The 13276-nt window shown below is 36.5% G+C and overlaps 1 long non-coding RNA gene across 1 annotated transcript; it reads left to right on the forward strand.

The window, feature by feature from the left end:
• The first annotated feature begins 1807 nt into the window (after nt 1-1807).
• LOC149783089 (uncharacterized) lies at nt 1808-10267 on the forward strand. The gene is made up of 2 exons (XR_016413989.1): nt 1808-2027; nt 9420-10267. It is a non-coding gene; the product is annotated as an uncharacterized LOC149783089 (long non-coding RNA).
• Nucleotides 10268-13276: the final 3009 nt, after the last annotated feature.

Here is a 13276-nt window from a genome sequence, read left to right on the forward strand (position 1 = left end):
TTCATGATACAGTTAGGAATCACTATTAGCCGTGCATTTCCATTACACGGTAAGGAATCAGTATGAATTGTGCATATACATGACACAGTAAAGAAACCGTCTTCCAAAATATGAAAACTTAAGGTTAAGTCCAACGCAAAGTTGTGGCTGTCAATTTGCACACAATAGACACACTTTACGTCAGGCAAAGACGTCTTAGTGGTTGACGCCGCTTTTTAACTTATTAATTTTGACGTTCTCCTTTAGCACTAATGTGTATGACATTAAATGTTGTTTTTGTATGACGCTTATAAGTTTTGTAAATATGAAAGTTGTAATTTGATTAGTGAATGGAACGGTCAACATAATTTGATCTAATATCAATGTCCGTCATGATATTGGCTTCGTCTGATTGGTCTAATCGCATATATTATATGTATCAGTCCGATAACTTGGGGATTAGCACTGTAACTGGGGACTTGCACTGTAACTGGGGACTTGCACTGTAACTGGGGACTTGCACTCGATACCTCAAGACCAGCCTTCATAAGCTCAGGAGTTGCTCAAAATCGATCGAAACTGAATAATTTGACGACTAATCATTACGTACCACCGTACTGATGATTTTACAACGACTAAACAATACGCACCTCCGTACTGATGATTTGACAACGACTAAACACTACGCACCTCCGTACTGATGATTTGACAACGACTAAACACTACGCACCTCCGTACTGATGATTTGACAACGACTAAACACTACGCACTTCCGTACTGAATATTTGACAAAGAAAATGCTTCAGTACCTCGGGCACTTATATTTTTCATAAAATCAGATGTTAAATATTTTTTTTATACAGACAACAAAACTTAGTTCAAATCACAATTGACACATATATCAAATTGACCTTCACAAGTCATCACAATATAAACAATAAGTGCACCAAGTGTTGAAACTAATTTTTTAGACCCTTGCTATGCATACGTGTATGCCGAGCGTTGAGCGCAGGGATACTATTCCAGATTGTATACCATATAGACATAGGGCGGTGGTTCAGAGTGTCCTCAATGCCTCAACAATGACAACTCGGGATTGTGACACGGTCAAATAATAAACATACACGAAACAGAATACGGGAGACGATAGACAATGCAGCAAAAAAGAAACAGAAATATCATACGCCAGATCAAAATGGCCGACAGTCCGCAAGAGAAAAAAATATGATACACAACATAACAATGGGTTAATTTTAACATCTGCGTCACTTGTGTTAAAAACTGAGCAGACGGAAACAAACAAAATTAAGCGACAATAGACACCAACTACACAAGATTCATCTACAACTACACCAACATATCACAAGCGAACAACTGCCACCACCAACGACGACTACTACTACTACTGCTAATAGTATGTTTTATAATAATGATGCCGATTAAAATCATGATTGTGCCAATGATGATGATGGCTATGGTGGTGCCTATGGGTGGTACATACAGTCCTTTTCAACTTAAAATATGTTTTGCATACAAATTATTTTTGAAATATATGCATGAATGAAGGTAACATAACAGACTCTATTTACCAATGCCTTTAACCTTCACAAATCACGACTATGGTGACGATCACACATTAACGCTATTTCCAACTAACCGATCAATGACCTATGTAATTTGAGCTGGTAAACAAGTAATCAAATGATGCTTGAAAAACATTATAACCAGGGCCTCACAAAAATTGTGTGAAAGTCAAAGTTCAAATCAGCTTGTATATGTAACCGTAGAAAATGGCATATAATAATTTATATGTCCTACAACACACACACACACACACACACACACACACACATTACATAGGCGTCTCTATTGCCGACGGGAGGAAATACTGGGAACAACCAGGTGGCAAGTTTGATATACATGTGACGGTCTTATCTAATCCAAGTGCACCAGACGCAAAACAAGAATTGGTTATGTCACAAGCTTTGGAATAGTAGTCCAGTGCAGAGTTTACATTACCGACATTTCGTCTGATAACTACTTCTCCGGTAATCTCTCTATCTCTCTCCCTCTCTCTCTCTCTCCCTCTCTCTCTCTCCCTCTCCCCCCCTCTCTCTCCCTCTCTCTTCCTCTCTCTCTCTCCCTCTCCCCCCCTCTCTCTCTCCCTCTCTCTCTCTCTCTCTCTCTCTCTCTCTCTCTCTCTCTCCATATCGTTGTAACTTAACTAATGCAGTGCTTCATGAACAATTCAATGAATAAAATGAACTGAAATGTTGGCAGTGGTAAAGATATGAATATATATGAGTTAGGTGACATTCAGATGGTTAATTAGAATCAGATCAGGAAACTGTCTAATGGAACGTTTGTTTAAGATTTGTTTTTACACACGCCGCGCCCAGATAAATTAAATTGGAAAAGAAATATACACAGTTTAAGAAAATACAATAGAAAATACCAGTTATGTTTCTTTATGAGTCGGAAATTAAATATTTCATCTTAGAATATGAGAAACCTATCGGCAAATCAATTCCAGCCCCGCGGCAACTACCACCACCACATCAGCCACCACTACAACAACTAGATTCAGCATGATCATAATCGCCGCGACCATCATCATCATCATTATCATTATCATCATCATCTTCTTCTTCTGAAACATCATTTTATCAGCAATGAACACAATATTTACCTAAAGACAGCAATTGCCTCAACGATATCAGTAATACAATCAATAAGATACCTAAAGAGAGCAATTAACTTAACCGTGTAATTAATACAATCCATAAGGCACCTACCAACAGCAATTAACTCAGCCGTGTCAGTAACACAATCCATGAGGTACCTACCGACAGCAATTAACTCATCCGTGTCAGTAATACAATCCATGAGGTAGCTAAAGACAGCAATTAACTCAACCATATCAGTAATACAATCCATAAGGTACCCATAGACAGCAACTGACTCAACCATATCATTAGTACAATCCATAAGGTACCTAAAGACAACAATTAGCTCAACCGTGTCACTAATATTATCCGTGAGGTACCTACCGACAGCAGTTAACTCAACCGTGTCAGTAATACAATCCATGAGGTACCTAAAGACAGCAATTAACTCAACCATGTCAGTAATACAACCCATGAGGTACACAAAGACAGCAATTATCTCAACATGTCAGTAATACAACCCATGAGGTACCCCAACACAGCAATTAACTCAACCATGTCAGTAATACAACCCATGAAGTACATATAGACTAAAGACAGCAGTTAACTCAACCGTGTCACTAACACAATCAATGAGGTACCAAAAGATAGCAGATACCTCAACCATGTCAGTAATACAATTCATGTGGTAATTAAAGACAGCGGTTAACTCAACCATGTCATAAATACAATCCATGAGGTACCTAAAAACAGCAGTTAAATCAATCATGTCAGTAATAAAATCCATGAGGTACCTAAATACAGCGGTTAACTCAACCATGTCAGTAATACAAACCATAATGCACCTAAAGACAACAGTTAACCATGTCAGTAATACAATCCATGAGGTACATAAAGACAGTATCTAACTTAACCATGTCACTAACACAATCCGTGAGTTACCTAAAGACAGCCGTTGACTCAATCATGCCAGTAACACGATCAATAAGGTACATGAAGATAGCAGTTAATTCAACCATGTCAGTAATACAAACCATGAGGTACCCAAAGACAGCAGTTAACTCAACCATGTCAGTAATTCAGGCCATGATGTACCTAAAGACAGCACTTACCTCAACCATGTCAGTAATACAATCCATGAGGTACCTAAAAACAGCGGGTAACTCAACCATGTCACTAGCAAAACCGATGAAGTACCTAAAGACAGCAGTTAACTCAACCATGTCACTAACACAATCAGTAAGGTACCTGAAGACAGCAGTTAACTCAACCATGTCAGTAATACAATCCATAAGGTACCCAAAGACAGCAGTTAACTCAACCATGTCACTAACACAATCAAAAAGGTACCTGAAGACAGCAGTTAACTCAACCATGTCAGTAATAGAATCCATGAGGTACCCAAAGACAGTAATTAACTCAACTATGTCAGTAATAAATCCATGAGGTACCTAAATACAGCAGTTACCTCAACCATGTCAGTAAGTATATCCATGAGGTACCTAAAGACAGCGGTAAACTCAACCAAGTCAGTAATTCAATCCATGAGGTACCTAAAGACAGCGGTTAACTCAATTATGTCAGTAATACATTCCATGAGACACCTAAAGACAGGGGTTAACTCAACCATGTCAGTAATAAAACTCACGAGGTACCTAAAAACAGCAGTTAACCATGTCAGTAATACAATCCATAAGGTACCTAAAGACAGCAGTTAACTCAACCATGTCACTAACAAAACCGATGAGGTACCTAAAGACAGCAGTTAACTCAACCATGTCACTAACACAATCCATAAGGTACCTAAATACAGCAGTTAACTCAACCATGTCATTAACAGAATCAATAAGGTATCTGAAGACAGCAGTTAACTCAACCATGTCAGTAATATGATCCATGAGGTACCCTAAGACAGTAATTAACTCAACCATGTCAGTAATACAAGCCATGAGGTACCTAAATACAGCAGTTACCTCAACTATGTCAGTAATTAAATGCAAGAGGTACCTAAAGACAGCGGTTAACTCAACCATGTCAGTAATACAATCCATGAGGTATCTAAAGACAGCATTTAACTCACGCATGTCAGTAATACAATTCATGAGGTACCTAAAGACTGCGGTTAACTCATCCATGTCAGTAACACAATCCATGAGGTACATAAAGACATCAGTTAACTCATCCATGTCAGTAACACAATCCATGAGGTACATAAAGACAGCAGTTAACTCAACCATGTCAGTAACACAGTCAATAAGGTACCTGAAAACAGAAGTTAATTCAACCATATCAGTAACAGAATGAATAAGGTACCTAAAGGCAGCACTTAACTCAGCCATGTCACTAACACAATCCATAAGGTACCTGAAGACAGCAATTAACTAAATCATGTCAGCAACACAAACCATAAGGTACGTGAAGACCGCAATAGACTCAACCATGTCAGTAACACAATCCATAAGGTAAGTGAAGACAGCAATCGATTCAACCATGTCACTAACACAATCAATAAGGTACCTAAAGATAGCAATTAACTCAACCATGTCAGTAACACAATCAATAAGGTACCTGAAGACAGCATTTAACTCAGCCATGTCGGTAATACAATCCATGAGATACCTAAAGAGAGGAATTAACTCAACCATGTCAGTAACACACTCAATAAGGTACCTCAAGACAGCTATTAACTCAACCATGTCGGTAATACAATCAATAATTGCAGCCTGATGAGGATTGTTCATTGATGTTTACATTACATATACTTTCAGAGAAAGTGGAGGTTCGTTTGTGCCCTTTCTTACATGAAATGTTGATCTTTATTTAATGTTCCCACATATAGGAATTAACTTTGCCTATAATTGTTCTTTTAGTCGCAATCTGTTCATTTCTTCTCTGACAGTAATGACCAATGTTTATTGTTTCTTTGGATGTCAATAACATATCTGTTTGGATCTCTTTAAAGAGGAAATGTATTCCAGTAACTAAAGGAACAATTATAATTATAAGCATGCTAGGTACTTTCTTTTCCGAAATCAAATCAGAATTTCCTGCCTCATCGAGGTCACCTTTGTCATTAGAAGTCATAATTACCATCGCCATTTTCACTTACGAGAATGGTCAAGCTCTAGAGGTTCGTATGTTGCATAGAGTTTGATTCTTGAAGAAAAGGAATTACCCTAGATTTGCTCACTTGTTATTCTGGCTATTTAAAATATAAATTGTATAGCTTAGGTATTTTTAAACGTTCTTTGTACAACTTTTACGATAGAGTTCTCATAAACTCTTAGCAATGCTAAATTCCATGGCCAGAAGGAGAGAGAGAGAGAGAGAGAGAGAGAGTGAGAGAGAGAGAGAGTTCAGGCTCTCTTAAAGAAGGTGTCACTTATAACGATATAGATACGGCAACATCTTGTGGAATAGCGATGTGAGAACGATACAGAGATCGCTGTAATGAGACAAGCTTATTTTTGATTTTTGACGAAACGGACTATTTTTTTTGAAATACTCAACAGAAAAAAATTACATTCAAATATCAGTCTAGATACACTTCAAATACGGACATAAGAGATACGCATAAAACTACGATATTCCTTCACTTTCCCAGATCATACATTTATATAGCGTCTGATTTCTAGAATAAAATAAAGATAATTAAATATCGCATAAATTCACGATAGCTAAAGAATCTAAAATTCAATATTTCAGACTAATACCACAATCATTTAGCAGAAACATATTTTACTGATTTTAATCTAAAATACCAAAATAATACACTCTATTATTTAAAGAGTATTTTATTTCTGAATTAATTCTGAGTATGACAAATTCCATCCTAACACAACGATCAAACACGACTGGATCCGATTAGTCATTTTCACTTCCAGGATTTCAAAGGTAAGTCGATACTTATTTGGTAGTGCATTCACTTCACTTTCAGAAGGTGGTATTGTCTTGTCTGGCAAAATCTGTTTCCCTGTTTGAGTAAATACTAAAGGTGGTATTGTCTTGTCTGGCAAAATCTGTTTCCCTGTTTGAGTAAATACTAAAGGTGGTATTGTCTTGTCTGGCAAAATCTGTTTCCCTATTTGAGTAAATACTAAAGACAGTGTACCTCACACCAATTCATGCGGATTTTTTAGAGCACAAAGGAACAGCCATTTCGGCTAGTGTGTCCATTGACTTCGAACAATTTCCACAAGTACAATATTCAAAGAAATATCGGCCAAAATACATGAGAGTAACATACAGGCATACCAACCAACATTCTCTCCACTGTACATGTTGCAAATGTAAACAACTTCACATTACGTTTGTAATTCTCTCAGAAGTTTGCAAGATATGTCGATCGCCATCTACACCTGCTTCATACCTGTATGTTCATAAGTCTTTAAAATTAATATTGCTGTCGATATAATTAAACCCTTTGCAATATACCAAATTCACAGGAGATCTGTGCAATATTAGAGATGACTTTCAACTTTAAATCTTTAGAATAAAATTTAAATTGGGGAAATTGTATCTGAGGTTGTAACATTGTTCGGAACGTTCGCGCTGTTGAACAATGACTCAATTTAATTTGATATTCACGTTGTTTGCTTCTGAGTTCTTAAATTTGAATGATGTAGGTATAAATTTGAATGATGTAGGTATATTCTTGGGATGCTTGAGTTTGTTTTAGTGGCTGAAAACAAAAGTAATGTGGGATAGAAAGTTATGGTAGGAAGGAGCGGTGCAAAAGCGCATGAGAGTGGATACCAGAAGACACAATATATTTTTAAAATTCTGCTAGAATTATCTTTGGTTATTTAAGACATGTAATATTGATGAATAATATAATATGATATTTAATAGTTTACTAGAACATATATAAATTTAATTTTAGAAACTGTCGAGTGCAAAGCCCAGCAACCAGTGGGCTGGCCAGCACTACATAGCATGCATGCACACGGCTCACTGTACTGATAGAAAGACTACATGATGCACACGGCTCACTGTACTGAGAAACAATACTGCAGGAATGCACACGGCTGACTGTACTGAGAAAAAGACTACATGCATGCACGCGGCTCACTGTACTGAGACAAAGACTACATGCATGCACGCAGCTAACTGTACTGAGAAAAAGACTGCAGGCATGCACACGGCTCACCGTACTGAGATACATACTAAATGCATGCACGCAGTTCACCGTACTGAGAGAAAGACTACATGCATACACACGGCTTACCGTACTGAGAGAAAGACTACATCAATGCACGCGGTTCACCGTACTGAGAGAAGGACTACAGGCATGCACGCAGCCCACCGTACTGAAAGAAAAACTAGATGCATGCACGCGGCTCACCGTACTTAGAGAACGACTACATGCATGTACGCGACTCACCATACTGAGATCATCTGTGGAAAATTGGAGAAGGCAGAAGCTCTCTATTTTACGGCAGGAAAAGTTTGAAAATAAACTATATCAAAGTAAAGGCAAATATTCAGTTCCTGACCAAACTTCGAAGACATGTGCCCAGAATAACAAAAGACTGAGCTCGATCGAGTAGTTAAAGTAAAAAAAAAAAAACGTCATCCCACAATATGTCATCAAGGTACTATGAAGTAAAATGGCATTCCGACACACAAAACTCGTATGTTTTGCAGTCTGATACCGAGAATTGTGACGACGTTAAGTAAAAAGTAAAACGACCTACTGTTAAAAAGAACAACTTTCCCGATTTGATAGCAGTGCCGAGGCTGAAATGTATGCACACAGGATGGTGTAGCTGATGCTGTCCTTGTTTTTTCAATATCTAGTGAGCCGTCAGATAGGATCGACTCTTTCTGTACACCGGAAACAGCTAGCACGCTGAATACCACCACGTCAATGTCTTCGTTATGCATTCCAAGACAGTTTTCAAATATGTGTACATTACACGACATTTATTTTTGTACGCTAATAATATCCAGATGAATCGGTATTGAGTGCCGAGAGCTTGGTTTCCCTGAGAGTGACAGCTTCCAACGTCAAACATCAAACTCACATACATTATTGTGGGTACTTATCTGATCAAGTTATTGATACCAATTTGAAGACGATACAAATTGAATCCCCTTTGGATTAGGACAGTGACGATTTCCGGCACAGGCATCAACAAAACAATAATAAACCTTCGGCAGTAAGGTCATCAGGTCATTCACGGAAAGTAAATTGACCATGTTTAGTTTTTGCATCCTTCTTCACTTCATGATAATGTCATTTTAACAATTATCTTTAATATCTTCTTTTATTTAACATGTCCCTTTCTTTAAGAGACATTTTCGATCTTGCGCTATTATTAGAATCAGTCAGGTTTCACGGTGATAAGGTACATTACCATCAGTATGTATACCTGTCTGAGAGTGAAGTGGATGACAAAGGTGATTATGGATATGACAGCTGTACCAGTTTGAAAGTGAAGTGGATACCAGAGTTAATTATGGATATGTCTGACTTTCAAAGCAAGCCTTTCAACTGCAATCGCTAGCTATTTCTGTACATGATTTATATGTAACATTATGTCTTGGTTAGCAGAACATAAGAAAGCTAAATATAAAACAGATGACACTGTGAGAAGGGACTTAACCAGTACAATCTTGGTACTAAAATTGAAAGAATATAAAATGAAAATTTAGGGCGTTTAAACTTCTAGCCACATTAGTGAGGCGATTATCAGACTAGGTGATTTTTAGCACGGTTTTATACGATGGCGTTGAAGAAAGATAAAACTCAATTCAAAACATCTATTTCAGATTCTACTCAAGATGAGGTCGATTTTCATGGCTGTATGTCTCATGTTCGTGACGCTATACATCATTTTGAACGTAACACATGGATTGCAGTGCTTCTACCGGTTCAGCCGTTGTATAGACAGGGGAGATATAAGAGGCAAATGTAGCGATTCGGGTGGCGCTTGCTATCAAATTCCAGGCACGTTGGAATGCAGATGCAATTCCTCTCTGAATGCCTTCGGCCTTGACGAGGTTCCAAGTACATAAATCACACACAGGTTCGAAGAATATATTTTTAACAGTGATGCAATAAGAAACTTGATGTAGTAAATACACTTGTTTATTTATAGAATGAAAGCCCTCTTTCATTAATATGTACAAAAATAGTCAAAATATAGTATGATGAATTCTTTCGAATATCTAATTACCGCCAATAGGTATGGACAATTGGAAACCCAACCCATATTCATGTAATCATTTTAAGACAGAATTACAACACTTTAAACTCACTGAGTATAGTATTTTTACTAGTAAATATCCCTTTTTTTTAACAAACAAACATGAACCAATTGTGCGTTGAACTATTATAAAACATTTGGTTTTGTATATAGTAAATTTAGATTTTATAGATTTGACATTAACTGACCATAATGCTAGACATTTAATTAGTCACGAACGCGAGAAGCAATACCTATCTCACTCTAAGGAATCCTACTATAGTATTGTGGTAAAAGAGGCATTTGTCTCAAGAAACATTTAATGCAAAAAGTTTCACTTGAATGTTGTATGTAAAATTGATGGATAATAACGACGGGCATTTTGTCAAACTACGCTGATTTATTGTGATTATATGCGAATGGAAGAAATGAGTTGGTTTGTTTTAGTTTTTGTATTTCTCTCTATCTGAAAGAAGCTCGGTTTATAAGATGCAATACATCCTACATCTATATATCTTGAGGTCTGCCTCCTTGTATTCATCATTCTCTTCATTAAATCTCTCTCTCTATCTCTCATTAAAATTAACTAAACGATGTCTTATTAATGTTCTTAATAACAATCAGTACTCATTATCGTCACATCTTCCCTCTCATCCTATTTGATTGCCTTAATACCATCATCTTCGTCACTATAGTCGTCCTCTTGGAATTGGTCAAAAATAGTAATGCCTTTTTATGCTTGACGTGATCTGCGTTTTTCAGAAAATTCATTTTATGTTTTACTTGCAGTCGAAGCGACTACGGCATAAAATCACTTTATTTACGTGTTGTGCTTATATTTTGTTTTCCAGTAAAAGTAGTTATTTTCGTAATAGGTATAGCTGACATGTATTGCCTAAAACTACATCGTGGTTCACAATTCCTACACCACAACATCACTCCAGTAATATATTAGAACACAGAATTGCATCCAGCCTATGCAAGAGAACACCCTTCTGACCTCCTTCGATGAGTTTCCTGCGTGTTGTGTTACTTGGCATACAGATTTGCTTCACCTCAGTCTGTCTCTATCTCTAGATATTTTGCAAGATTGCATAAACAGAATAATTTAATATGAAATGTATAAAGCAAGCTTTATAATTTCGAGCTTTGACGAGCATTGACAAAGATTAAGTTGTTCCAAACAAACAGATCATTGATGCGCACGACACCATTCTTCAACGATGGATCTTCGCTGGAAATTCCTGTGTGTTGTAAAAATGTTTACTTCGGTTAGGTCTATCGGAGTAGTTGACGCGATATAAAATGGATTTGACAGACTGTTTATAACGTTTCCACAGAAACGTTAGACCAATCGATTCACAAAAAGTGATATGTTAAAGTGTTAACGTAAATAAATATATTGAAACGGCAAGCAACAAACAAATTATAATAATGAGAGTTAAAACTATCGATCTAAATGTGGTTTTACTCGTTTTTTAATGCTAAATTTAATATTTTCTCTTATGTCAGGTTAAAAATTCTAAATCCGTGTTTCATTACCTACTACAATCTCATTCAAACGTTCTGTTCATTCGTTTACGATTTGGAGAGTAATCGTTTCGCGATTTAACCGAGTCTAGTTTTGATCTGCTTAAACAAATGGGTGATCCATGTAGCACAAGCTTTTCTGAGTTTCAAATGATTCTTCACTTTTTGAAAAATGACGATAAACATTAAGTACATTTGATATTTCTAAAGTAAAGGCCTCATTAAATAAGCAAGAACCAAAATAAAATAGTTTCTTTCAGGAAATGAGTCCATATTCATGTCAAGACCTAACTTGATAAGTAGAAAGTGTAAACTTTAGAAAATTCTGCTCAAACAGCTGATGAACATTTCTTTGGCTCAGAACGTTTAGTTTGTCAATACATTTTCCTCTCAGCAGTTTTTAGGCAAACAGCATCTCCGGCTTATACGAGTACTTCCGAATCTCAATCTGGAACAACTCTTAGGAATCAAACTTTCTACGTGCACTCATCCTAAGAAAAATTGGCACATTATTTCTGATTGCTACAGGTTGAAAAAATAAACTACAGTATAAGGACAGATGATCTTATTTCAAAAAGAACAAGGTCACGGTTTTGTCTTGAAAGCAATACATTGGTTGAGTCAGACAAGCCCCAGTAAGAGTTTCATATGGATAATTATGAACCATTCAAGTCGAAAGGTTCTTTATCACTTATTGGTACTCCTTCACAACTTACATCTGTTAAAATGTTAATGAACACAGGAGCTTCTCAGAGTCTATTAATATCATATACTTCACTTTTATCCGTGAAGTCTTCTTCTAGTGAAAGTGTTCTTTTTCGTGGAGCAGATGGTCCTCTTCACATTCTTTAGCTGACACATTTATTGGCAAGTCTTGTGATGAAGTCCCCTTTTGCTCCCATTATTGATCACTCAATAATTGATTGAGGAATTCATCATAGGGATGGTCTATTCCTAACTCTTTTTATCTATTCTAATTAGGGTAGCAAAATAAAATAATTTATTGTCAAACTTAAACCAAATCCTGAGATCTCATTTTTGTTTCACAGGGATATTTGCGAAACTGAAGCCTCACTAGTCACAGTCGCTATATGTGGGAAAACGGGGTTGTTATGTTAAAATGTAGGCCATCTTACATACCAGCTGGTGACGAGTAACCATTGAGTTATCATATTGTTGTTCCTATGTGTAACAGTATGAATTTTGCAGATGTCTGTAATGTTCAGGTGGAAGAGCAATATTGAGTAAATGTATCAGATTTGGCATGGATATAAATCTATGACATGTGTAAGAATACGGTACATAAATGTGCATGATGTACGCATAATTGATTCTTAATTAGCCGTTTGATAACCGTGTCGGGCAAACTGGTTAAGAGGCATATAAACAGTTTGCTTTATATGAGTGGTCACGGGTTGAAAAGTTGCAGAAACAGCGCTTGTACTTGCTGAATATTTGTCATAAGTTGAAACTTTGCAGAGATTGCTTTATTAAGAGAATGCAGAATTTCTATCTCTGTAAAGTAAAATTGGATGTGGGATTCTCAGACAACTTTCTTGTTTTTTAAACATCCTAAACCGCAGCATTAGTCCGTCTAAGTAATGCAACAGGCTAAGAGTTCTGTCTCCAAGGATAGTAAGAATTACTTCGACGTAAAAATCTCCAGTTCTAAATTATTTAGTAATACGGAACAAAAGAATAAAGGAATGGCTCTGCGAAAGTGGAAAGGAAGCGAATCTACAAAGCACAAGATAATTGAATGTGTTTGATTTTATGTTATATGAATCATGCGTACTATAAAATTATTACAAGTATATTTTATGATGTTTATTGATTAGTTAGTTAATAAATAATGTACTTAAGACAAGAAGCAAATCTGTTTAATTAACTTGTATAATTAAAATGTGAATC

This window comes from Sinohyriopsis cumingii, chromosome 14, assembly GCF_028554795.1.
Source record: "Sinohyriopsis cumingii isolate HCF-2022 chromosome 14, ASM2855479v2, whole genome shotgun sequence".
Taxonomy (NCBI): domain Eukaryota; kingdom Metazoa; phylum Mollusca; class Bivalvia; order Unionida; family Unionidae; genus Sinohyriopsis; species Sinohyriopsis cumingii.